Source organism: Crinia signifera, chromosome 19, assembly GCF_055691185.1.
Source record: "Crinia signifera chromosome 19, ASM5569118v1, whole genome shotgun sequence".
Classification (NCBI taxonomy): Eukaryota; Metazoa; Chordata; class Amphibia; order Anura; family Myobatrachidae; genus Crinia; species Crinia signifera.
This window is the reverse complement of record NC_139226.1, coordinates 68,906,880-68,932,580: the sequence shown is the minus strand read 5'-3', so window position 1 is coordinate 68,932,580 and position 25,701 is coordinate 68,906,880. Positions and strand designations below refer to the sequence as shown.

Genomic DNA, 25,701 nt, shown 5'->3' with positions numbered 1-25,701 from the left:
AATGGGGAATTCTTCCAGCAGCGCACGGGGTATGCGATGGGTTCGCCCGTCGCACCCTCGTACGCAAACATATATATGCATTTTCTGGAACAGAAATGATTCCTGGATTCCAAGATGAAAAAATACATCTATTTATATTGTCGATACATCGATGATGTCCTATTAATGTGGCAAGGGACAGAGACCTCATCTCACTAACACATGGCTAACATCAACGAATTGGACTGTCCAATTAAATTCACATATCAGATGAATCAACAGCTCATCAGCTATCTAGACGTGAATATATACATCAAAAGTGGTAAAATTTAAACCCGTATCTTTTACAAACCAACTGATCGGAACACATTGTTAGCAGCCGATAGTCACCATCCAATTGCCACCAAAAGAAGTCTTCCATATTCTTAACTGCTTCGGGTCAAGAGGATAACAAGCGAACCGGATAGACTATCCAACAATCTGGATATGATGAGTAAGAAATTCCTGGACAGAGGACATACCCAGGAAACCATCAACCAATCCATGGCTAAATTGGAGACTATCACCAGTGAAGAGACTCTACAGATTAAAGCTTCTGACAAAGCAGACCAAAAAGATAGAGTTCACTGGGTACGTGGATTCAATGCAGAAGATTCCACCATCAGATCGACCACAAAAAATCTATGGCCGATGGTCCTACAGGACAAAGACCTTAAAACATAAAAAAATTCTAGCATCATGCCCTGTTATACAAGAGGGCGGAACATTCGGGACATGCTGGTGAGAACAGATATCTCCAAACGCTCATCGGTGGAACAGATGAGACCAGGAGGGTGCTACCGATGCTTGGGATGCACCACTTGTCGATATATGTCTCCTGGCCGATTCTTTACACACCCACATTCCGGGGCCAAAATCAATTTCCAGTAACTTGTTCAAGTTCCTACGTGATCTATATTATCAAATGTCCCTGCGGACTATGCTATGTAGGCAAAACAATCAGGACTTTTAAAGAGAGAATGGCAGCCCACCAATACGCCATACGCACTGCAATTGCCCAAAACAATCATGGACAACCCGTTGCCAAACATTTTGCAGTGGCAAAACATAGCCTAGCGTCCCTGAAATATATGATCATAGATCACATCCCAGCAGACATACGAGGAGGCGACCGAGGGAGAAAACTTCTCCAAGTGGAGACTAAGTGGATATACAGATTGGACACTGTCAGTCCCCGCGGATTGAATGAACAACTAACGTTCAACATGTTTATATAATGTGTAACCTATGTCTCCCCCCAAGCAGCTGCGTGACATTATGCACCTTTCTTTATAATCATTTACACTGTTTATCATTTTTATTTTGCATCTATTCACACTGCATTATGTGCAGTCTTCATACAGTATATAATTGGTACTGTTCAGGTCACACTTATATTGTCATCTCACGTTATTGTTTTACAGGGTTCCCTAGCAATGGGACGCGCTGCATGCGGTGGACCAATCCCAGCAAGAGCCGGCCGGACAGCACGAGAGGACGGAAGTGACGTAGAGCTGACAGGCGCCGGCTTCCGGGTCAGGACAGCACGGTGGCTCCGGCTGCGGGCGGCCAATGCATGGTGTACACCCGGGATGGGAGGACCCCCTATTTCACTATATAGGTTAGCTTGTATACCTTTTGTCTTTATGCACGTTTTTTGCTTTGATAAAGGTCCAAAGAAGCAGAATAATAAGTGTACAGACAATAATCAATTATAATTGATTATTGTCTGTACACTTATTATTCTGCTTCTTTGGACCTGATGAAAAGACCCCAAGCGGTCTTGAAACGTTGTCCGTTTATTTGATGTACCACTAAAAACTTATTGTCACAAGCCCGTGGAGTGCCGCCTCTTAATCTCACCACCCTGCGGGGAGACATGGTGGGTGTTCTGTGTTATATTGCCTTTTTGAACGCACCGGCATTACACATCTTATCTGGAGTGCCGATCATTCAATTATATATATATATATATATATATATATATCCCCCTGACGAAGTCCTTCAGTGTGACGAAACTAGTTGGGTTTTACTTCTATGGTCCGACGTCCTTCTTCCACCTGTGTTCCAGCTGGCGTTCCCCTCTGGTCCTGTGCGAGTGGTGCGGTGCCTTGGTCTGAGGTCTCTGCGGCTGAAGCTGAGCAGCGGTGATCCCCCACAGGAGTATCCGGGCTGTGATGGTGTTATGATCTGGCTGGCAAGCATTATAATTTTAACCCCTGTGTACGTGAGCTTTATTGGATCAGTAAAATTCTGTTACTTTGTGCTCATTGGTGCGTCTTTTCTACTCTTTTTGCATATATATATATATATATAGATATATATATATATATATATATATATATATCTATATATCTATATATATATATATATATCTATATATCTATATATATATATATAGGCAGCAGGGAGAGGGCACTCCAATAAAGGTATGAGGTACCGGGGTGCAGCACTTGGGGAAAAGGTAACAGTGGGTCGATAGTGGCACACACTCGGATTTTAGAAAAAGGTTGACAGACACAAGGTGCTGTGGACAACGTTTCGGGGTTTATTCCGTTTTCAAGTCAAGAACAAAGACAAATGAAGACATACTCACATATATACCGGAGAGCAGGTGCTGAGGACAGCCAGACTCCTCCTGGCGCTCGTGTAGTTCAGCATTGCACTTCCTGGTGGGCGTCTCCGCTAGAGTGATGACAGGTAGTGACCACATCCGGGATTCCCTCAGCCTAGTGCGTTGCTGAGCAACCACAGCGGCGGGGGTCGCTGTAGTCAGTTGCTCAAGGCGGTAATACAACCTAGAAAGAAAAAGAACACCCAACAGTGAAACAATAATAAAATGTTACTAAAACGTGATGTGGGCACGGAAACAACACGGAGAAGGCACAGCATGAATAGCGGGGCAATAGTACGCACAGCTAGTGAACATAAGATGCGTGCGCAATGACGGACACAACTAGGGGATGGGAAAAAGGCATCAGCATCGCTAAAGGAGTGGAGAGAGGGAGAGACATCAGAGGAACATGTTAAAAGATAAATGTTCATTGAGTCCCTTCGGGTTAACAGTATCCAATTTGAATATCCATTGAGACTCCAGGCGTAGCAGTTTCAGACCGCGATCACCCCCACGCTGGTCGAAGGGAATGTGATCAATGAGTACATATTTTAAGTTGGCCAGGCTGTGCTTGGCTGATGCGAAATGCTTCGCAACAGGCTGGTCATTGGGTTTGCCGTTGATAGCAGCTCTGATAGCTGTGCGGTGGTTGGCGATGCGTTCTTTAAAAGGTCTTATGGTCTTGCCAACGTACCCCAAGCCGCACGGACAGGTTATGAGGTAGACCACGAAGGAGCTGTTACATGAAAGGGCATGCTTAATGGGGAACTGCTTGCCCGAATGGGGATGTGGAAAGGTTCTGGTCGCCGTCATGGCACTACAGGTGGTGCAGCCAGTGCAACGATAACAACCGCCTGCCTTGGTTTGGGTACCAGGGGTAGGGCGTCGGGATATATCAGTCCTCACTACCCAGTCTCTAATATTGCGACCACGCGTGTAGCATGTCATAAGGTGAGTATTTTTCAGAGAGCGGAGGTCTCTATCATTCTGTATCACTGGCCAGAGTGATTTAGACATCGAGGTGATTGCGGGATCGGCAGAGTTGTAGGAACGTACCCAGCCCATGACATCTTTATTCTGATCGCGAAGGTGTTTACGCAGGGTGTCAGAGCGGTCAATTTTGTCAACACGGTCTCTGGCTGCATTAAGTAAGGCTTGGGGGTACCCACGTTGTCTGAATTTGTTCTGCATCTTGTCCAGATCGTTTGATAGAGTCTCTTCAGTGCTGGTGATTCTCTTAACGCGTAGCAATTGTGAGTAGGGCAAGCCTCGGATAAGAGCCGGGGGATGGTGGCTCTGGGCTAGTAGGAGGGTGTTACGATCTGTCGCTTTAGAAAAGATTGATGTCTTGAGGGTCCCTTCATGAATTGAAATGCAGACATCCAGATAATTGACTGACAGCAGACTCATAAAAAAGGTAAATTTGATGGGGGAGTCCCGTGAGTTGATCTCTTCTATGGCTTGGGTAAAGTCAGCTTGGGTGCCGGTCCAGAGTAGTAAGACATCATCGATGTAACGGGTATAGAAAGGGATTCTAGAGCTTAAAGCAGAGTTATAGAACAAGTCCTGTTCCAAAGATGCCATGTAGGCGTTCGCAAACGATGGAGCGACCGGAGAGCCCATGGCACACCCGGCGCCTTGTAGATAGAATTGTTGGTTGAACAGAAAGAAGTTGCGTTGTAATGTCAAAGTTAGCAAGGTTATGAACAGCTCAATAGGTGGGCCTTGGTACGAGTCGTCTGATAGCAGAAGATCACGGGTGGCTTGGATACCCGCAAGGTGGGGTATGCTTGTGTATAAGCTGCATATGTCAAGTGTAACGAGCCAGGTACCAGCTGGGATCTGTCCCAATGTTTGAAGTTTATTGAGGAGTGCCGTGGTATCTTGGAGGTACGATGTGGTCTTCTGTACTGCAGGCTGAAGGAAGTGATCAAGGAAGGTGGAGACGTTGCTGTAAAGGGAATTGGTGGCAGAAATAATGGGCCTGCCTGGTGGTTGTTGCAGACGCTTGTGGATTTTGGGTAGGCAGTATAAGAGCGGCACTCTGGGCATCTCAATGGTGAGATAGTCTCTCACAGAAGCAGGGATGGCTTTGTTCGACACGGCTTCAGCCAAGATGGTATCCGGTTCTTTTTTGTAAGTCATCGTGGGGTCATTAGGTAAGAGAGAGTAGGTATTGGAGTCAGCTAGCTGGGAATAGACCTCAGCCTTGTAGTCCTCTATATCCCAACTCACAATACCTCCCCCTTTATCAGCGGGGAGGATCATGACGTCATCATTAGTGCTGAGATCCTTAATCGCTTTCCATTCTTCTCTGGTGAGATTGGACGATTTGTTGGATGATTGGATCTCGGATTGGGATATGGACACTTTAGATTCCAGTACTTTGGAGAAGCTTTGAATAGCTATATTATGTGATGGTGGGTCGAATCTGGATTTCTTTTTGAAGCAAGCATAGATAGGAGAAATAGGGGGAGCAGGGTTGAGGCTGGTAGTATTTTCTCTGCTGAAAAAGTCTTTCAGGCGTAAATTTCTATTAAGACGTGCCATTTCCACCTTCCAATTAAATGGATTGAATTTATTGGTGGGCACGTAGGACAGGCCTTTGTTGAGGACTTGTAACTCAGCAGAAGAAAGGGTGCGTTTAGATATATTGAAAGTCAGGTCCTCGGTTTGCGGTTTCTGGCTTGCGCCTCGACGACCTTGCCCACCTCTTCTGGGGGGTCGTTGTCTCTTTCTCTTACCGCCCGTGTCCTGACCCCTGCAGGAGGGCGTTTGGAGTTTTTTGAGACCGAGGTATTTCTCCCTGTGTCACTGGAGTTAGAATTAGTATCGGTCGTGGTACCTGCTTCAGTGTCGTTACGCGGGCCTCTACGTCGACCTCTCCTTTCTTTATGTTGGGGTCTGTAGGGTCCTGCGAGCCAGCGATACACACTCTGCTCCGTGTAGTCCCTGTTAACACGGTTAAATTTATTTCTTTTGAAGGCAATGAGTTCTTTTTTAAAAGAATCTACTTGTGTCGAAAGTTTAGCCATCCAGTTGTTGCTGGTGTCGTCTGTCAAGGTCTGCAAGTGCAGAGATTGATACTCATCAATTTGTTTCTGTACAATGCTCATTTCTCTTGCTGACTCGTGGATCACCAGGGTCATAAGATCAAAAGAGCAATTATTGAGAATTGCACACCATTTGCGGCAAAAGTCATTGTTATAGCGTCCTATGGTGGGCGTATTGCGGACACGGAAGCCCCGGGGTATTTTCTTTTCACGAAAATACTCAGACAGGGTAACTCCGTGTAAGAGGAATTCAACCTCCTTTTTCTTGAGTTTATAGAGGTTATTGTAAATGTCCTCTGGGGTCAAGTCACCTTCCAGTTCAAGAAGACGTTCTGAGAATAGGGCTGCAGTCGATTCGTCCTCAGAGAAGTGCAGGCGTTCCCCAAGTGGAAGGGTAGGTCTGGAAAAAGCATCGCTGATGTCTGCCATTGTCCTGGGTTGTGTCATCTCTTGTGGGATGTCGACAATCCGTGCAGGGTATAGTGGAACCAGAGTAAAAATCAGCCGCAGGGACGTCCTTGTCCTATGTCTGCGGCGGCACTGATGTAGAGGTGTCCTGAGACTTGAAGGTGGAAGTGGGTAGAAGTATCACAATGAGGGGTAGGGTGCACACTCAGGGAAAGACGCAAAAGCGGCAGTCCATAGTCAGGCAGCAGGGAGAGGGCACTCCAATAAAGGTATGAGGTACCGGGGTGCAGCACTTGGGGAAAAGGTAACAGTGGGTCGATAGTGGCACACACTCGGATTTTAGAAAAAGGTTGACAGACACAAGGTGCTGTGGACAACGTTTCGGGGTTTATTCCGTTTTCAAGTCAAGAACAAAGACAAATGAAGACATACTCACATATATACCGGAGAGCAGGTGCTGAGGACAGCCAGACTCCTCCTGGCGCTCGTGTAGTTCAGCATTGCACTTCCTGGTGGGCGTCTCCGCTAGAGTGATGACAGGTAGTGACCACATCCAGGATTCCCTCAGCCTAGTGCGTTGCTGAGCAACCACAGCGGCGGGGGTCGCTGTAGTCAGTTGCTCAAGGCGGTAATACAACCTAGAAAGAAAAAGAACACCCAACAGTGAAACAATAATAAAATGTTACTAAAACGTGATGTGGGCACGGAAACAACACGGAGAAGGCACAGCATGAATAGCGGGGCAATAGTACGCACAGCTAGTGAACATAAGATGCGTGCGCAATGACGGACACAACTAGGGGATGGGAAAAAGGCATCAGCATCGCTAAAGGAGTGGAGAGAGGGAGAGACATCAGAGGAACATGTTAAAAGATAAATGTTCATTGAGTCCCTTCGGGTTAACAGTATCCAATTTGAATATCCATTGAGACTCCAGGCGTAGCAGTTTCAGACCGCGATCACCCCCACGCTGGTCGAAGGGAATGTGATCAATGAGTACATATTTTAAGTTTTCTTCTTCCTACTTCATGGCAGCCTTTACAATGGGATGTACCAAAGCAGTAATGGGAGGGAATACTATACCTTAAGCCATAGCCTGACTTAGGACCATTCCACCGAATTGGTCCCTTGCAACGTCCAGTGCATAGTGCTTGGAAAACATATGAATAGATGACCAGGTTGCTGCTTGACATATGTCTCTTACCGACACGTTCGCCTCTCTTGCCCATGATACTGACATTGCTCTAGCCGAGTGTGCCTTAATAATGTTCGGAACTTGACAACCAACCTTTTTATAAGCAAATGCAATGGTTTCCTTCAACCACCTAGAAATGGTCTGTTTAGATGTGTGAGTCCTTTTCTTGCACCCAGAGGAACCACGAATAATGAATCAGTTGACCTGAAATTTTTAGTCCTATCCAAATATATTTTCATGGATCTGACGACATCTAACATATGAAGATTATTTTCCTTCTCATTTGCTGGAGTTGGAAAGAAACATGGCAGGAAAATTTCCTGATTAAGGTTAAAAAATTATACTATGTAAGGCAGAAATGCTGGATTTGTTCTGAGCACCAAACTGTCATGAAAATTTTTCAAATAAGGCTCCTTTGCCCACAAGGCTTGAAGTTCTCCTACTCTCCTAGCTGAAGTGACAGCCACCAAGAAGACCATATTCTATAGAAATTTTAATTTACATCTATCCATAGGCTCGAAGGGGGGCAACATGAGAGCATTCAATACCAAATTAAGATCCCATTGAGAGACAATTGACTTAATCCTTGGACGTAGTCTCTTGATAGCTTGACAGAACTGTTTTATTAATCCCTGTTCCGCAAGTCTCATGTCCAATAGAACACTTAGTGCAGAGATACGAACCTTTAAAGTAGCCACTGCTAAACTTCTGTGAAAACCATCACAAAGGAATCTCAACACCTGAGGAATCCCAGCTTTTTAGAAATCACACTTGTCTTTTGCCCATTCCGCAAAAACTTTCCAAATTCTATAATAAATATTTGACAACACCTTCTTCCTTGCTTGCAGGAGGATGTCGATTACTGCTGATGACAAATTCTTATTCTTCAGAATCTGCCTCTCAATCTCCAAGCCATCAAATGTAACTCCTCCGGTTCTTGGTAATACACTGGCCCCTACTTCAGGAGATTGGGTATCAGGGGCAAAACGAATAGGGATGTCACCGACATGCTCTCCACTACTGGAAACCAGGCCCGTCTCGGCCAGTATGGAAGGACAAACATGACTTCTGCTTGTTCTTCTCTGACTTTCTTCAATATTCTGTGGATCAGTGCAAACAGGGGGGGGGGGGGGGGGGGGGGAGACACGTATCCCAGACTGAACTGCCAACTCTGCGACAGGGCATCCACTACTGACGAGTCCCATGACGGGTACCTTGAAAAGAAATGGGGAAGTTTCTTGTTCATGGAAGTTGCCATTAGATCTGTTTCGGGTTGTCCGAATCCATCCACTGTACTTTGAAACACCACATTGTCCAATTCCTATTCTCCTGGAATGATTCTGTTTCAACTCAGGAAGTCTGCTACCCGATTCTTCTTCCCTGGAACATGAAGAGCTGATATTGAGAGCAAGTTTTCTTCGGCACAATCCACGATATTTTTTACTTCCAACATTAGTGATGCACTTCTTGTACCCCCTTGATGGTTGATATACGTTACCGTAGTAACGTCTGAAAAGATACGAATATGTGAACCACTGATTTCCTCCTGAAAACTTTCGATCGCACGGCACACTGCCCTTAACTCTCTTAGATTGGCAATTTTCGTTCAAGAAATGTGCTCCCCATCCTCTTGTGCTCGCATCCGTAGTGATGACTTTGAACTGGGGATTTAGTAACGAAGAAGTCCTTTGACCTAGGCAATCGCTTTCCCACCATAGAAGTGATTCTTTTACTGAACAAGAAATTTCTATTAGTTTGTTCATGGAGAATTGACCTCTTGAATATTTTAGAAGAAACCACTGGTACGGCCTCATTCTCCACCTTGCCCAAGGTACGATGTCGATGGCAGAAACCATCATTCCTAATAGGCTTAGCACCACTCCTAATGGGACGTAACTCCTTGATTGGACCACTTCAAGCAATTCCTGAATTTTCGCACCTTCTTTTGGATAGCGATATTTTAAATTTTATTGTGTCTATTTTTATTCCCAGAAACTGTATACTTTGTGAAGGCACTAAATGACTTTTGTCCCAATTTATGAGCCAACCGTGATCTTGTAGAAATTGTATCACTTGTTCTGATGCTTTTACTGCTGCTTCTTTTGACCGACCTGATATTAGTAAATCGTCCAGATAGGCCCAAATCATGATGCCTCTCCTTTTGAGACATGCTATAAGGGTTACCAGAACTTTCGTGAACACTCTTGGTGATTATGTCAGGCCGAACGGCAAACATGTGAATTGGAAGTGATCTTTCCCGATACAAAATCTCAGATATCTTCGGTCTGCTTCTCGGATAGGAACATGGAAATAGGCGTCCTTTAAATCTATGGACACTAGATAATCGTTTTGCCTTAGACACATAAGAATTGTTTTTGAGGTTTCCATATGGAATTTTTTCTTCCACATGTTTCTGTTTAGTCTTCTCAAATCTAGAATAGTTCGGGATCCTCCGGACACCCTTTTTATGACGAACAACCGGGAATAAAACCCTGACCCTTCTTCTGACAGAGGGACTCGACTGCTCTTGAGTCTACGAATCCCTTTAAACTTTCTTAAAGCTTCTTTCTCCTCTCTGGATACTTGAAGTCTTGAAACCAAAAACTGGCCCAATCTTGGCCTTGTAAGGAACTCTAACTGATATCCTACTTTTATTATGTTTATAACCCATTTGTCTTGAACCGACTGGGTCCACATATTTACATACTTTTGTAATCTCCCCGCCACTGGTAAGGATTCCATGGGGGCTGGACAGTCATTGCTTCTGAAAACCTCTTCTAGTTGACTGATGAAAAAATGCTCTGGAGGTTGCCTGAGCATATCTGTCCCTAGAACGGCGACCTGGTCTATATGACCTTGCTTGCCTGAAGTTCTGCCTTGGGTACACATTCCAAAATTTTGTCCGGTGGGAGCCTGACTGACTTTCCCCCGGACATTCTCTGTATCATGGCATCCAACCAAATAAAAACGAGCCTTCATAGGGTAACATCGCCAATCTATTTTTGGAATGGGAATCCGCTGCCCAGGCCCTAAGCCACAAAGCTCTTCTGGCCACAACTCCTGATGTAACAGCTTTTGCTGCATAATCAATAACATCCAATGAGGCCTCACACATGTATTCGACTGCCATTTGTATGTGCGATAACTTTTAACTGATTTGATCCCTAGGAGTTTTCTCATGAAGATCATCCTGCAATGCTCCACACCACAACCTAAGGGCTCTGGATATTGATGCCACTGCAACTCCAGACTTCATGGATATAGAACTTGCTATATGCAATCTTTTGAATGCATTCTCCATTCTTTTATCCATTGGATCTTTAAGTGACGCTCCATCTTCCAATGGAATAGTAGTTCTATTAGACAGTTCAGCTACCGCTGCGTCTACCTTTGGGATGGCACACCATTTCAGGAATTCCTCATCCTGTAACGGACACATACGGTCTAATCTTTTAAACGTACCCACTCTCTTATCTGTATTGAGCCATTCTTTCATTATAATATCTTTCACAACCTTGGTGCACTGGAAAACACCTTTTCTTCTTTCCTCGATCTTCAAACAACGCATCACTTTCTGACTTGACAGGCTCTTTATAATTTGATGCTTTATATAAGTTCTTTAGGACTAATTCTACCATTTCCAAATAAAAATGACGGTCCTCCTTGACCAACTCTCCAGATTCCACACTTGAAGCACCGGAACAGTCATCATCAGAGAAATTTTGTGCTATGGGGGAGGGGCCCTAAACTGCACACCCTGGACATAGGAGGTGCTACCTGCTGAGACTTGTAGTGCAGCAAGCAGGAGGAGGAGTTTGCAGGTGCACACTAAATATATATATGCTAGACCTTTAAATATCTTGCTATATTGCATTTGAGGTTATTAGCATAGTAATGGCCATTAGTATGGGCTTGTCCACCGCATCCAGGTTACCTCAATAGGACAAGTCCCTAACACTACTCTGGGACAGGTCCAGGGCACAGGGCCCCCCAGGCCAGGCCAGCCCAGCAGATTTTGTGCTATGTCTTGATCATAGCTAAGGCTAGCCTGTGACCTAGACCTTTTGTTATTAAACTCTTCTTTGGACACAAAATTTATTTTCATTCAATCAATCCTGTTATTTAACTGATCTGACACTGATGGTTCTGCATCTCCCTGCTTTGAACAATCCACACATAATGCCTTTTCTGTATCTCCAGATAACGCCTTATCACATGATAAACATGACTTAGCCACAATTCTCTTCTTGCACAGCTTCTTCCTAGGTGCAGGAGGCACACTAAAATAAAGAGAATAGAAAGCTTTACTAACTATCATAGAAAAAACTTTTTTGCTAAATAACCAGTCCTCTGTGAGGACCTACCTGGGCAGCAATGTTGGTAGCTTCTGAGAGGATTCTTCCATAGCATCCAGTATAGCAATTCCCCTTAATACCGCACTCCTATCCACAGGAAAAACCGCCATGCTGGTTTGAATCCAGCGCTATTCATAGTTGCTGCTAGCGCAGCGTGCACCCGTCTTCCGGCTTTTATACAGGAAAACAGTCAAAGTCGTCACATGACGCTGAACGCTGTGGAACGCAGCGCCCATCCGATGTGCGAGTCATAGCGCTGCGCCTGGAACGCAGCGTGACCTTAATGCGTAGCGCCACATCAGCCGGGCAGGACGCCGCTCCCAGTGTTTAACATGCGGGGACACCAACACACTCCCAGCCTGAAGACATGAATAAGCCTGTAGCACTTACATTTAAGGTTCTGGCGCATTGCTTTTTAGGTATCGCCGCCGGCCCATACCAGAGGAGGGGAATACAAGGCTCCGGCCATTCCCATGCTGCCCAGGAACGACTGCAAACCAGCCAGCCGTAAGTACAATAAAATAACAAACCTCACATTACACTACCTGCCTAAACAGAGGAGACAGGAAAAAGACTAAGGGAGGAGAGGGAGGAGCTGGCTTATGTAGGAAGGAGGAAGAGGAGGATCCTAGGAAAAATCTACCTGTCTATAAGAAGGGGTTAAACCCATTGTAAAGGCTACCATGAAGTAGGAAGAAGAAAAGTATGTGCAGCACATACTTTTTGTACTGTGCAATGAGATGCCCGTGGGAGCGCACATCGCACGGTAAAAACGCACCATGTATGGGCACCTTCAAAGATGGTTAGGTAAAGATGGATAAATAGAAAGGGTAAATTTAACCAAACAGAAACCTGCCCAGTCTCAAATTCAGTGTATTGAGGTGCCAATGAGGACTTCTACAAATAACATATTTTTACTATTCTAATTATATGTAATGTGACCAACTGTCTACAATAGTCTGAATGCAGCTCAGCAATACATAACCTAATCCTCCTTGAAATGCACTGATGGTCATTTGTGACATACTGTACTGTATCTGTATCTTAACTCTACCTCATGAAAGCAGAAAACATAGCGGGTAGCATGGTAGAAACCAGGGGCAGGCTGGGCCGGGGGACAGGGTGCCAAATGCCCTCGGACCGGTATCTACTGGCTGGGGCTGGGCCAATTGTGTGTAATGCATCTTGCCACCGCCTGCTGGTCCGTCCAGCCGCAGAAAGCCGACGGCCCCTCCAAAAATGGCCGCCGACATGGAGGAGACAGACGCTAGAGGTACTGCCATACCTCTAGTGTCTGTCAAAAGCAGCCAGCGCTACCCGGAAGTGCGGATTCGGGTAGCGCTGGTGCGCTGTTTAAGGAACCCCTAGCCACAGGTTTGGAACTAGTGGTGGTGCAGCCAACGTTTGGGGTTGGGGTTGCTGCACGCCGATCGGATCTCTGTTGTGGATCCGCGGCACTGGTACTGCTCCCCCAGCCCAGTCAAAGCCGCCGTCGCAGTGCAGGCTGTGACGGCTGACTTCTGAGCTGTCTGTTATTGTTCAGCCTGCACCACAGCTAACCTCCACCTGCCTGGCTCCCACAATGTGGCTACCAGTAGGGACCACGACCAGCAAAGATAAAAGGAGGTAATGTGTTATATGAAGAAAGGGGGACAGGAGGGTGTTATGGGATGTGTACAGGAATGTCAGGGACTGTCAGTGGCTATCAGATGGTCATATGGGGGGGGGGATACATGTGTATATTGGGGACAGTCAGTGGAATGTGTCTGTGGCCAGGATAGAGGGTTATTATGGGGTATATATTGGGGGACAGGAACTGAAGTGCAGGATGTGTTGAGGGTAGTGGTATGTAGAGTGTTTGTAGGAGACAGGGGGAGTAGGGTATGTTGGGGGTAGAGGGGTATGGGATACATGTGGGAAAACATGGGCAGTAGTAGTTTGGGTGGACAGGAGGAGTAGCTTAAGGGTATAGGAGTATGGTGATAGGGGGTGAAGTGCAGGGGTAACGGGCGTAGAGGTGCCATGATGGAGAGGTTCAAAGGTGACAGAGGTGATGGGGACAGAGAGGTGGAGGGCAAGAGATGTGGGGGTGACGGGGATGGAGATATGGGCAATCACTGGCCACCGCCAAAGGGTCTATGTGGTGTGAGCTCAGCTCCTTGGCTGCTTAGTGGCGAAACCCAAAGCTGAGGGACATTTGAAATATGGCTCCTGCCCACCAGCCATCAGAGCTCACGGACTGGCAGACAGACCACAAGCTATTATTGGCTCACTAGCCTGCGCCATATTTAAAGCTGAGCTGAGCACACACCACACAGGGCTGCAGTAAGCTATCTCTTCCCCTTTAATATGGCACTAATATGGGAATTCTGTAAGGGGCACTAATGTGGAAATTGTTTAAGGGGCACTACTGGGAGCATAATCTGTAATGGGCACTACAGTGTGTGGCATTATATGTAATGGGCACTACGGTATGTGGCATTGTGTAATGGGCACTACGGTGTGTGGCATTATGTGTGACGGGCACTACGGTATGTGGCCTTATGTGTTATGGGCACTATGGTATGTGGCCTTATGTGTTATGGGCACTATGGTATGTGGCATTATGTGTTATGGGCACTATGGTATGTGGCATTATGTGTTATGGTCACTATGGTATGTGGCATTATGTGTTATGGTCACTATGGTATGTGGCATTGTGTGTAATGGGCACTATGGTATGTGGCATTGTGTAATAGCCATTACGGTGTTGGCATTGTGTAATGGGCATTATGGTGTTGGCATGGTGTAATGGGCATTACGGTGTTGGCATGGTGTAATGGGCATTACGGTGTTGGCATGTGTAATGGGCATTACGGTATGGCATGTGTAATGGGCATTACGGTATGGCATGTGTAATGGGCATTACGGTATGGCATGTGTAATGGGCATTACGGTATGGCATGTGTAATGGGCATTACGGTATGGCATGTGTAATGGGCATTACGGTATGGCATGTGTAATGGGCATTACGGTATGGCATTACGGTATGGCATGTGTAATGGACATTACGGTGTGAAATTATGTTTGGGCATTACAGTGTGGCATTAAATTTGATGGGCATTACGGTGTGTGGCATTAAATTTGATGGGCATTACGGTGTGTGGCATTATGTGTAATGGGTATTACAGTGTTGGCACGCACTGTCCCCGTTTCTGGTGTGGGGGAATGATTGTTTAATCCTTGCTGCATACTAGAGGAGAGAAGGGATAGGGTAGGGTAATGAAACAATGGCGATGGTGGTGGGCCACTTGCTTGTGTTGCCCCCCAGGCTGAAAGTTGCCAGCCAGCCCCTGGTAGAAACTTTAGCATAAAGCAGATTAAGGCTATAAGATTTAGGGCTGTATTCAGGGTCCATCGTTAGGACATCCAGTTCTGCCTGTTCTAGCTTTTACATCAGCTAGACAGGCGGATTGGATTTCCCCTTTTCACCAATTACTGTATTCAGTGTGAATACAGAGCGGAACGCCTCCTGGCGTTAAAACACCTAGGAGGCGAAAGGGGGCATGTCCAATTCGCCTGTAGTCCAGTAACTCCCCTGCTTCTATCCACTGCAGGGGAGTTAGCTGGACACCCCCGCTCTCACTTCATACTGGCTGGCCAGCCCGGCGCCTGTGTCCCCCGTCCTTCCCTCTCTCCTAGCAAGGCTGTCCCCTGTGTGCCTCTAGCTCCCACTCCGCCTCCTGCACCATCCGCCCGCTGCCCGGCCGTCGGGGGATTGTTACAGCCAGCCTTGAAGGAGTCTCCTGGGAGCCGTGCTGCCCTGGAATGTCACTGCGCTGTCCCCATGCCTGCCAGCCGCCCGCTCTCTGCCAGCCCCCCCCCCCCCCCCCCCACCCTGCATGCCTGCGTGTACTCGCCGGTCCCCGCTCCAGAGCTGCCGGGATAGCAGCACTGACAGCTGCATAAGTAATGAGCGCTCATTGTGCGCACACTGACAGCCCGCTGCCGGGCCGCCAGAGGATTGTTACAGCTAGCTTTGAAGGAGTCCATCGGGAGCCGTCCCCCTGCAGCTCTGGAGCGGGGACCGGCGAGCACACGCAGGTATGCAGGGCGGGGGGCTGCTGGAGAGCGGGTGGCTGGCAGGACAGCACTGTGACATTCCAGGGCAGTACGCAGGGGGACGGCTACCAGTGGACTCCTTCAAAGCTGGCAGTAACAATCCTCCGGCGGCCGGGCAGCGGGACTCCTTCAAAGCTGGCTGTAACAATCCTCCGGCGGCCGGGCAGCGGGCTGTCAGTGTGCGCACAATGAGCGCTCATTACTTATGCAGCTGTCAGTGCCGCTATCCTGGCAGCTCTGGAGCGGGGACCGGCGAGCACACGCAGGTATGCAGGGCGGGGGGCTGGCGGAGAGCGGGCGGCTGGCAGGACAGCGCTGTGACATTCTGCAGTACGCAGGGGGACGGCTACCGGTGGACTCCTTCAAAGCTGGCTGTGACAATCCTCCGGCGGCCGGGCAGCGGGCTGTCAGTGTGCGCACAATGAGCGCTCATTACTTATGCAGCTGTCAGTGCCGCTATCCCGGCAGCTCTGGAGTGGGGACCGGCGAGCACACGCAGGTATGCAGGGGGGGGCTGGCAGAGAGCGGGCGGCTGGCAGGCATGGGGACAGCGCTGTGACATTCCAGGGCAGTACGCAGGGGGACCGCTCCCGGTGGACTCCTTCAAAGCTGGCTGTAACAATCCTCCGGCGGCCGGGCAGCGGGCTGTCAGTGTGGCAGCCTGGAAGGGGGAAAGAGGGTGCAGCAAGCTGTGCCTCTTCTCTCCCTTGTGAACATACACACCCTCTAATGACCCCCATCGGCTGCCGATGTCCAGCTGGCCTGCATGCCCGGCACCTGCTGCCTGCCTTCATGGACTAACTCACTGGGTTGACTTTAAGCTGCCCCACCTGATGCCCACCTGCATCCCCCTGCTGCCCCCCAGCATCATCCCCCCCACTGCTGCCCACCTGTACCCCCCCCCCCCCGGTTGCCCACCTACACCCCCCTGCTGCCCACCTGCACCCCCTGTTGCTACCTGTGCTCACCTGCACCCCCTGCTAGCCACCTACACCCCCTGCTGACCACCTTATGCACTCCTGCCCCCTCCTTCACCCCCACCTGCTGTCTTGCTGCACCCCCCTGCTGTCCACCTGCAACCCCCCCTGCTGCCCACCTGCACCCTCTGCTGCCACCTGCAGCCACCTGTGCCCACCTGCACCCCCTGCTACCCACCTACACCCCTGCTGCCTCCTGTGCTTACCTGCACCCCCTGATGCCCACCACCTGCCCTCCTGCACCCTCCTTCAAATCAACATGCTGCCGTGCTGCACCCCCCTGCTGTCCACCTGCACATACCCCTGCTGGCCACCTGCACCCACATTTGGTCGACATGGGGGAAGGTCGACATGGGGGAAGGTAGACATTGGGGAAGGTCGACAGGGTAATTAGGACGACAAGGGGATCGCCAACATGACTGAAGGTCGACAGGGTTATTAGGTCGACATGGGGATGGTCAACGTGGTCATTAGGTCGACATGTTCATTAGGTCGACATGGGGAAGGCCAACTGGGTTATTAGATTGACATGGTCATTAGGTCGACATGGGGAATGTCGACATGACTGAAGGTCCACAGGGTTATTAGGTCGACAAGGGGAAGGTCGACAGTCTCAAAATGGGAGTTAGGGATAACAGAACCATGGGTAAAAACTGTATCATATGGGTACAACACTGCATGCTGGGAAAGACTGCATGCTGGGAAAGACAATGCAACATGGGTAGAGTAAAAAATAATGATAAAAATCAAAATATATTCATATGGGCAATAATAAACATACAAAATATATTTAAAAACCAAATGAAAATAAATTACATTGATTCATGTCAAAAACTACATTAATAAAATAATATTTAAGGTTTTGCACAGCAGTCCCGACAGAAGAAATTGTCTAGTTCACTTTGTCTAAAGCCTGCCTGAAAACTGTAGAATCCATTTAGACAATCACACACTGAATAGGCTAAATCAGATTAACATGACAGAGTTTAGACAAAGTGAAAAAAAAAGTCTAAATGACTCATTTAGAAATGCTTTACTGTCTAGAAAAAATGATAGTGAATACTACAATTCATCTAGACTTTTTTTCCCAGGCGTAAAATATGCTGTTTTAGACAGAATGACCTAACGACCAACAGTGAATACACCCCAAAAGGCTGTAACAGGTAACATGACAAGGGCAAAGTAAAAATGAAATCTGAAATGCTAGTTTAGCCGATTATTGGGTGAACTAGAGACCTTAGATTTGGATTTTGAACTTATAGGTATTACCGAAACTTGGTGAACAATCACATGGGTGGAAGGCCAACAGAGAAAGTTATAGTCGGTTCAGAAAATAGATTAGGTAGAAGGGGAGGGGGGAATGTTTATATGTTAAACCATCTTTAAAACCATACATAAATAAGACATATATGAGAGCACAATGCAGTCAGTAGAATCGGTATGGGTAGAAATCACAGGTAATATTAAAGAGGCTAAAAAAACTTAGTAGGAACATGTTATAAGCCACCCAACATAAATACGGAGGGGGGAAAAAGACCTCTTGCCACAGGTGGGAAAAGCGCCAGCTTAGGGGGACATTATTATTATGGGTGACTAACTACCCAGAAATAAATTGGAAAGATAGGTCAAGTAGTAACGCTAAAGGGAAATGTTTTATTGGATGCCCTAAGGACCACTATTTGTATCAAGTTATTGAAATCCAACCAGAAATAACAATATCCTGGATCTCTTTATAAGCATGGGGACATTCTTACTAACATAACCATAAGGGAGACATTGGGGAACAGTGACAATATAATGACATTTTATTTAAATTTTAACAAAGATTGGAGCAACTAGGTCCTTAAATGTCATAAAAAGCAAACTTTAGTAAGTTTGAGGAGTCCATACAGGACATAAACTGGATGGAATTATTTAGGAGGTATGGGTAGTACTAAAAAGGTGGCAAACTTTAAAAAAAATACTGCAGGGCGGCACTGACATTTATTCCTAGGGTAAATCAAAAGAATAAATGTCAAAAGGCATTTGTGGCTTAACAGCAGTCAAAATGTTAAATATCTTAAAAAAAAAAAAGAGGGCAAATCATTTGCCACATATAAAGAATGGCTAAATTAGAGACTGAACGTAAAATAGCTGCAAATATAATCCCCAAAAATTCTACAGTTCTATAAAACGGGAAACTGTTAAGGAAGGAAAATCTTGTCCCACTAAAAAGAAAAAAAAAAATAGGATTTTAATACCTATCGGTAAATCCTTTTCACAAAGTCCTTATGGGATACTGGGATGGTCTCAAGACATTGGGTATTAGACAGTATCCACAGGAGACAGGCACATATAAAACTTTGAACTGGGTGTACTGACTCCTCCCCTCTGATTCCACACCCACGAACCAGTAAAGGTAATCCGGTGCCTGAAGGAGGATAACCATGAGAGGAAGGTTATATATCAATATGTAAATACATGTGTGTGAAACATGTGGTGAGATTTATACCAACACACCCACATACAACCAAAACAACAAACTGTACTCAACAATGAGACCCTAAGGAACGAGGTGGACTTTTCAACAACCAGACTAACTTATCTGCAGCGAGACACCACACTGGGCGGGTGCTCAGTATCCCATAAGGACTACGTGAAAAGGATTTACCGGTAGGTATTAAAATCCTATTTTCACCATCGTCCTATGGGATACTGGGATGGTCTCAAGACATTGGGGAAGTCCCAAAGCTTCCAGAAGGGGCAGGAACGTGCAAAGACTGTTGCAGTACCGCCCATCCAAACTGAGTATCCTCTTTTGCCAGGGTGTCAAAAGGTATGCTGACCAGACCAAGTTGCAGCTCTGCAGAGCTGTAAGGCCGAAACACTCCGAGCAGCCACCCAGGATGCGCCCACCAACCTCGTGGAATGCGCCTTCAATCCTGAAGGTGTGGGCAACCCTGCCACTATGTGCATGAATCCAACATGCAATTTATTTATTTACATTTATTTCTTATATATAGCGCAGCAGATTCTGTTGCGCTTTATGGACTGTTTCGAGGCCGGACGTCCCTTCTTCTTATATAGCGCAGCAGATTCCGTTGCGCTTTATGGGCTGTTTCGAGGCCGGACATCCCTTCTTCTGTGAGTCATAGAGCACAAAGAGGCAGTCTATCTTATGAACTCTCGCAGTTCTCTGGACGTATACAAGCAGAGCCCGAACCACGACCAGAGACTCCGGAATATCTCAAGAATTGGAACCGAAAGGGACCACAAGAGGTTGGTTTAGATGAAACAAAGAAAATCACCTTAGGAAGAAAATGCAAGTTTGTTCTCAACTCCGCTCTGTCCTCATGTAAAATCAAGTAGGGGCTCTTACAGGACAAAGCCCCTAGCTCAGAGACTCTATGAACAGAGGCCAATGCCAAAAGAACCACAGTCTTCCAGGTGACTAATAGTTTAAACCACTAGGCGGCACAAAGGGAGGCTGAATATGAAGGACTCCTTGAGGAAAAGTGTGTACCTCCGGTAAGACAGCATATTTCTTCATGAAGACGATTGACAGGGCCGAAATCTGGACCTTTAATTAACCCAAACGTAGGCCAAAATCCAAACCGGCCTGCAGGAATCTGAGAAACCTATCCAGGTTAAGATCCGCCGGTGGAAATCCTTTTCCTTCACACCACCCTACGTAATTTCTCCAAATATGATGGTAGTGAGTCGCGGTTACCGGCTTCCGGGCTTGAGTTATCGTGGATATGACTGAGGCGTGAAGGCCCTTTTGAGCTAGAATCTGCCACTCAACCTTCAGGCCATTAAACAAAGCCACCCTAAGTCCTGGTAGACACTGGGGCCTTGAGTGAGTAGGTCGATTCTGAGAAGTAGACGCCAAAGAACCTCAGCCAACAGTGCCTGAAGATCTGCGTACCACGCCACTCTTGGCCAATCTGGCGCCACTAGAATGACTTCCACCCTTTGACTTCATACTCACTTGAGCACACCTACATCAGCAATGGAAGTGGTGTGAACAGATACACTAGGTCGAACGACCACGCTGTCATCAGGGAATCAACAGCCTCCGCCCGTGGATCTCTGGTTCTTGAGCAGTACCTGGCGACCTTGTTGTTGAACTTTGATGCCATGATGTCGATTTGTGGTCGACCCCATCGATCCACAATACTCGCTAACACCTGGGGGTTAAGACTCCACTCCTCTGGGTGGTGGTCGTGGCGACTGAGAAAGTCTGCCTCCCAGTTGTCCACCCCCCCGGGATGAAAATGGCTGAGATTGCAGTCACATGCAGTTCTACCCAGGACAGAATCTTGGCACGACTTGCTCTTCGTTCCTCCTTGGCGGTTCATGTACGCCACAGTTGTGGTGTTGTCGGATTGTACCTGGACCACTATTTTGGAGGAGTGACTGAGCCTGTAGGATCGCATAATAAACTCCCCTCAATTCCAGGATATTGATATGTAGTTTTGACTCCCACAAGGTCCATCGGCCCTGAAAGGACCTGCCATGTGTCACCGCTCCCCATCCCAACAGACTGGCGTCCGTTGTTAGGAGGACCCAATCCTGGATCCCGAACCTCCTTCCTGCCAACATGTTTGGTGCATGGGTCCACCATAGGAGCGATTGGCGGCAGGAATATCCTCTTGTGCAGCAGAAGGTGTGACCCTGACCATTTGCTCAGCAAGTCCAGTTGGAATGGTCTGGAGTGGAACCTCCCAAACTGGATTGCCTCAAAAAGGTAGCCACCGTTTTTCCCAGAAGCTGGATACATTGGTGAACCGACACCTGAGTCTTGGCCAGAAACTCAGAGACCAGAGTCCGAATGGCAATCATTTTCTCTTGGGGAAGAAACACCCTTTGATGTTCGGTGTCCAAGATCATTCCCAAAAATAGAAGGCGTGTCGGTGTCAAGGAGGATTTTGGAAGATTGAGAATCCATCTATGGTTGGACAGAACCGTTATGACTATTAAAGTTAAAGTTATGACTATGTCCTGTAATGAGACCTGTTCCGATCTTTCTTTGATTAGCAGATCGTCCAGGTAAGGGCTGACGTCGATCCCTCCTCTTCCGAGTAGCAGCATCCTTTTCGCCATCACTTTGGTAAAAATGTGCGGAGCAGTCGATAGACCGAAATGCAAGGCTCTGAATGTAAAATGCTCGTTTTTCAGAGCAAATCTCAGGAATGCCTGATGTGGGCCCCAGATAGGGATGTGGAGGTAGGCGTCCTTTACATTTAATGACGCTAGGAATTTAGGAATTCTCCCTCCTCCAAACTTGCTATTACTGCCCTTAAAAAGACTCCATTCTGAACTTCCACACCTTTAAATAAGGGTTCAGAGTCTTTAGGTTCAGGATGGGTCGTACCGAACCGTCCAGTTTCGGTACTACGAACAGGTTGGAGTAATAACCCCTGCCCTGTTCCGCCACTGGGACAGGCAGAATGACCATTGACTTTACCAGTCTGTGTACTGCTTGACGCAGGATCACCTGGTCCTCTGCAGCTGCTGGTAATCCTGATCGGAAGAACCTGTGAGGGGGCGGATCGGCGAACTCCAGCCTGTAGCTGTTGGAAATAAGATCCCTCAGCCAGGAGTCCAGGTGTGAGGCATCCCATACTTGGACGAAATGCGCTAACCGACCCCCCACCTCAAGAAGCTCTCGTGGGGGGGGACCCAGAGTCACACGGAGGGCTTTGAAGCAGCTGTACCAGGGGTACGGTCTTGTGACGCTGGGGCTGCAGCCTTTCTGAACTTTCCCCGGCCGCCTCTGGCAGCAGAGGAAGCCCCTCTTATCCTATGCTTTGGCCTTGAATGGCGAAAGGACTGATATGACGGTCCAGAGAAGGGGGCGTCTGGTTTGCGTGGATGAGGTCGGAAGAAACGTCGATTTCCACATGTTTCACACACATGTATTTACATATTGATATATAGGCTTCCTCTCATATGTTCATCCTCCTTCAGGCACAGTTTTACCTTAACTGGTTCGTGGGTGTGGAATCAGAGGGGAGGAGCCAGTACACCCAGTTCAAAAGTTATATATGTAACTGTCTCCTGCGGATACCCTCTAATACCCAATGTCTTGAGACCATCCCAGTATCTCATAGGACAATAGTGAAATAAGCAGGGTACCCTGGTAATAGAAGGAAAAGAGAAAACGTAAATACCGAAGCAAAAAATTCATTGAATAATTCCAAGGGAAGAATTTTCAGAAGATCTCCCACAGTTTAAAGGCTCGGCTCTTGATTGCTCCCAAACTGTATGTTTGAGTGAGGAAATAGTCAAATATAGATTACAGAACCTAAATTGTAATAAATCTCCTGGCCCGGATGAAATACACCAAAGGAGACTAATAGAATTGAGTTCTGTCATAGCACTACCATTATTTCTGATATTCGAGGAATCAAATTTAGGGACGGTACCAAGTGACTTGCGCATAGCTAGCGTAGTACCAAAATGTAAGAAACGAAGCAAAACGAATCCTGAAAATTATAGACTGGTCAGCCTTACATCCATTGTGGGGAAAAATAGGATGTTGGGTACCTTCCGGTAAATACTTTTCTCGTAGTCCATATGGGATACTGGGTTCAATACTATGGGGATAGAGATCCTCCGCAGGAGAGACAGGCACATTAAAACTTTCAGTGTGGGTGTACGGGCTCCTCCCCTCTATCTCCCTCCACTAGTCAGTTAATGAAAAACTGTGCTGAAGGAGAGTAATGTGAGGAAGTATGTGAATAAGTAAACGTGGTGAGTTTCATATCAGCACACCCAAACAAAACTGAAAAATAATAAAAGAGGTGAATCATAACTTCTGATGTCACCTATAACTTTTGAATAAGGTCATAATTGACAAGGCAACAAGCCCTGACATCGTAATAGTAACGGGGAAATTTACTAAAGGAAATTTGTAAAAAAAAATAGGTGTATTTGTATCCAGAAATACACTTATTTTTTACATTTACTATCCCGAAAATACGGCAATTCGTATTTGTATTGATAGCACATCAATTCGAATACGAATTGCCGTATTTACGGGATAGTAAATGTCAAAAATAAGTGTATTTCTGGATACAAATACACCTATTTTTTTACAAATTTCCTGTAGTAAATTCCCCCACAGTGTCTTACAGCAGGAATGCCGCACAGAGGCGGGCTCCCAGTATCCCATATGGAATACGAGAAAAGGATTTACCGGTAGGTACCCAAAATCCTATTTTCTCTACCATCCAATGGGATACTGGGTTCAATACTATGGGGAGGTCCCAAAGCTACCAGGTATGTGCGGAGTCTGCTGTAGAACCGCTTGTCCGAACTGGGAATCCTCTCTGGCCAGAGCGTCAAACTTGTAAAATTTTACAATGTGTGTTGACCTGACCAAGTTGCAGCTCTGCAGAGCTGTAAGACCGAGACACCTCGGGGAGCCGCCCAGGAAGTCCCCACTGATCTGGTTGAATGAGCCTTCAATGAAGGCGGTAGTGTAAGACCAGCCATTCTGTAAGCCTGTTGTATAGTGTATCAAACAGGCAATGGTCTGCTTGGGTGCTGGAGAGCCCTTCCTTTGTGCATCATACAGCACGAAGAGGCAATCTGACTTTCGAGTCCGAGCAGTACGTTTTACATACACCTTAAGTGTATGGACCACATCCAAATAAGGAGGGATGTCAGGATAAGCTGAACTGGAAGGAACCACAATAGGTTGATTGAGGTGAAGTGCCGACACAACCTTTGTAAGGAAATGCGGCCTAGTTCTATGTTCCGCTCGATCCTCATGGAACACCAGGTAAGAGCTTTTACATGACAGAGCTCCAAGTTCAGAAACCCGTCTAGCTGAAGCCACTGCCAGCAGGACCACCATCTTCCATGTAAGGTGTTTAAGATCAGATTGTTCCAACGGATCAAACCAGGAAGACTTCAAGCAGGACAAAACCACATCCAGGTCCCATGGCGCTTTAGGTGGTACGAAAGGGGGCTGAATTCTGACAACCCCTTGCAGAAAAGTTTGAACCTCCAGAAAGGACGCCAGCTTCTTTTGAAAGAAGATTGACGATGCCGAGATATGGACCTTCAAGGAACTCAATCGAAGTTCTAAGTCCAAAACCAGCTTGGAGAAACCCAATAGGTTGTTCAGCTTAAAATCCGCTGGTGGTAGGTTCTTCTTTTCACACCAGGTCGCATATTATCTCCAAATGAGTTGATAGTGGGATGCCGTAACCGGCTTTCTGGCTTGGGTCATAGTAGAAATGACTGAGGGGTGTAGGCCTTTCTGGCCGAAAATCTGCCGCGCGACCTCCAAGCCGTTAAACGCAGCCGCTGTAAGTCCTGGTAGATGAACTGCCCTTGGAGCAGTAGATCCTCTCTGAGAGGTAGACGCCATGTATCTTCCACTTGCATTGCCTGAAGATCCCCGTACCAGGCCCTTTGAGGCCAATCTAGTGCCACTAGGATGGCTTCTGCTCTTTGAAGCCGAATTTTCTTTAGTACTCCCGCCAAGAGAGGTAGCGTTGGGAACTGGTATACCAGCCGGTAACTCCAGGGCTAAGTCAGGGCATCCACTGCTTCTCCTTACGGATCCCTGGTCCGTGAACAGTACTTGTCCACCTTATGATTTAGCCGATGACAACGCCATCACATGTTGTTCTGCCCAGGAGATGATCTTGTCGTCTCTTTCATGCAAGTCAGGCTCTTTGTGCCTGCTATAATAAACCGCCGTCAACTCCAACTTGATGATGTGTAACCTACTTTCCAATAGAGACCATCTGCCTTGAAGACGGATAGCCTGAATCACTGCTCCCCAGCCTCTTAGGTTAGCATCCTTGGTTAACCAGGAGATTGGGTGAGTTCAACCACCATTGGAGTGAGAGCTTGGTCTGAGCCGACAGCTGAATCCTTCTGTGCATCTGAAGGAGGGACCCCGACCACTTTGCCAGAATATCCAGTTGAAATGTTCTGGAATGGAATCGGCCAAACTGGATTGCTTCAAAAGGAAACC

At 47.0% G+C, this 25,701-nt stretch overlaps 1 protein-coding gene across 7 annotated transcripts in view; it reads right to left on the bottom strand.

Annotated features, from left to right (window-relative positions):
- The window catches only part of FOXJ3 (forkhead box J3), a 425,779-nt gene that overhangs the window by 338,912 nt on the left and 61,166 nt on the right, over positions 1 to 25,701 (bottom strand). The window contains exons 2-3 of one of the 7 annotated variants that reach the window (XM_083162744.1): positions 6,530 to 6,731; positions 2,615 to 2,816 (exon numbers count right to left, since the gene is read on the bottom strand). The exons of 5 other annotated variants lie outside the window; for them this stretch is intronic. The gene's annotated coding sequence lies outside the window, so the exon portion shown is untranslated. Of the gene's footprint in view, positions 1 to 2,614; positions 6,732 to 25,701 lie in introns of all 7 variants that reach the window. One more of the 7 variants, XR_014463956.1, reaches the window with a different exon arrangement.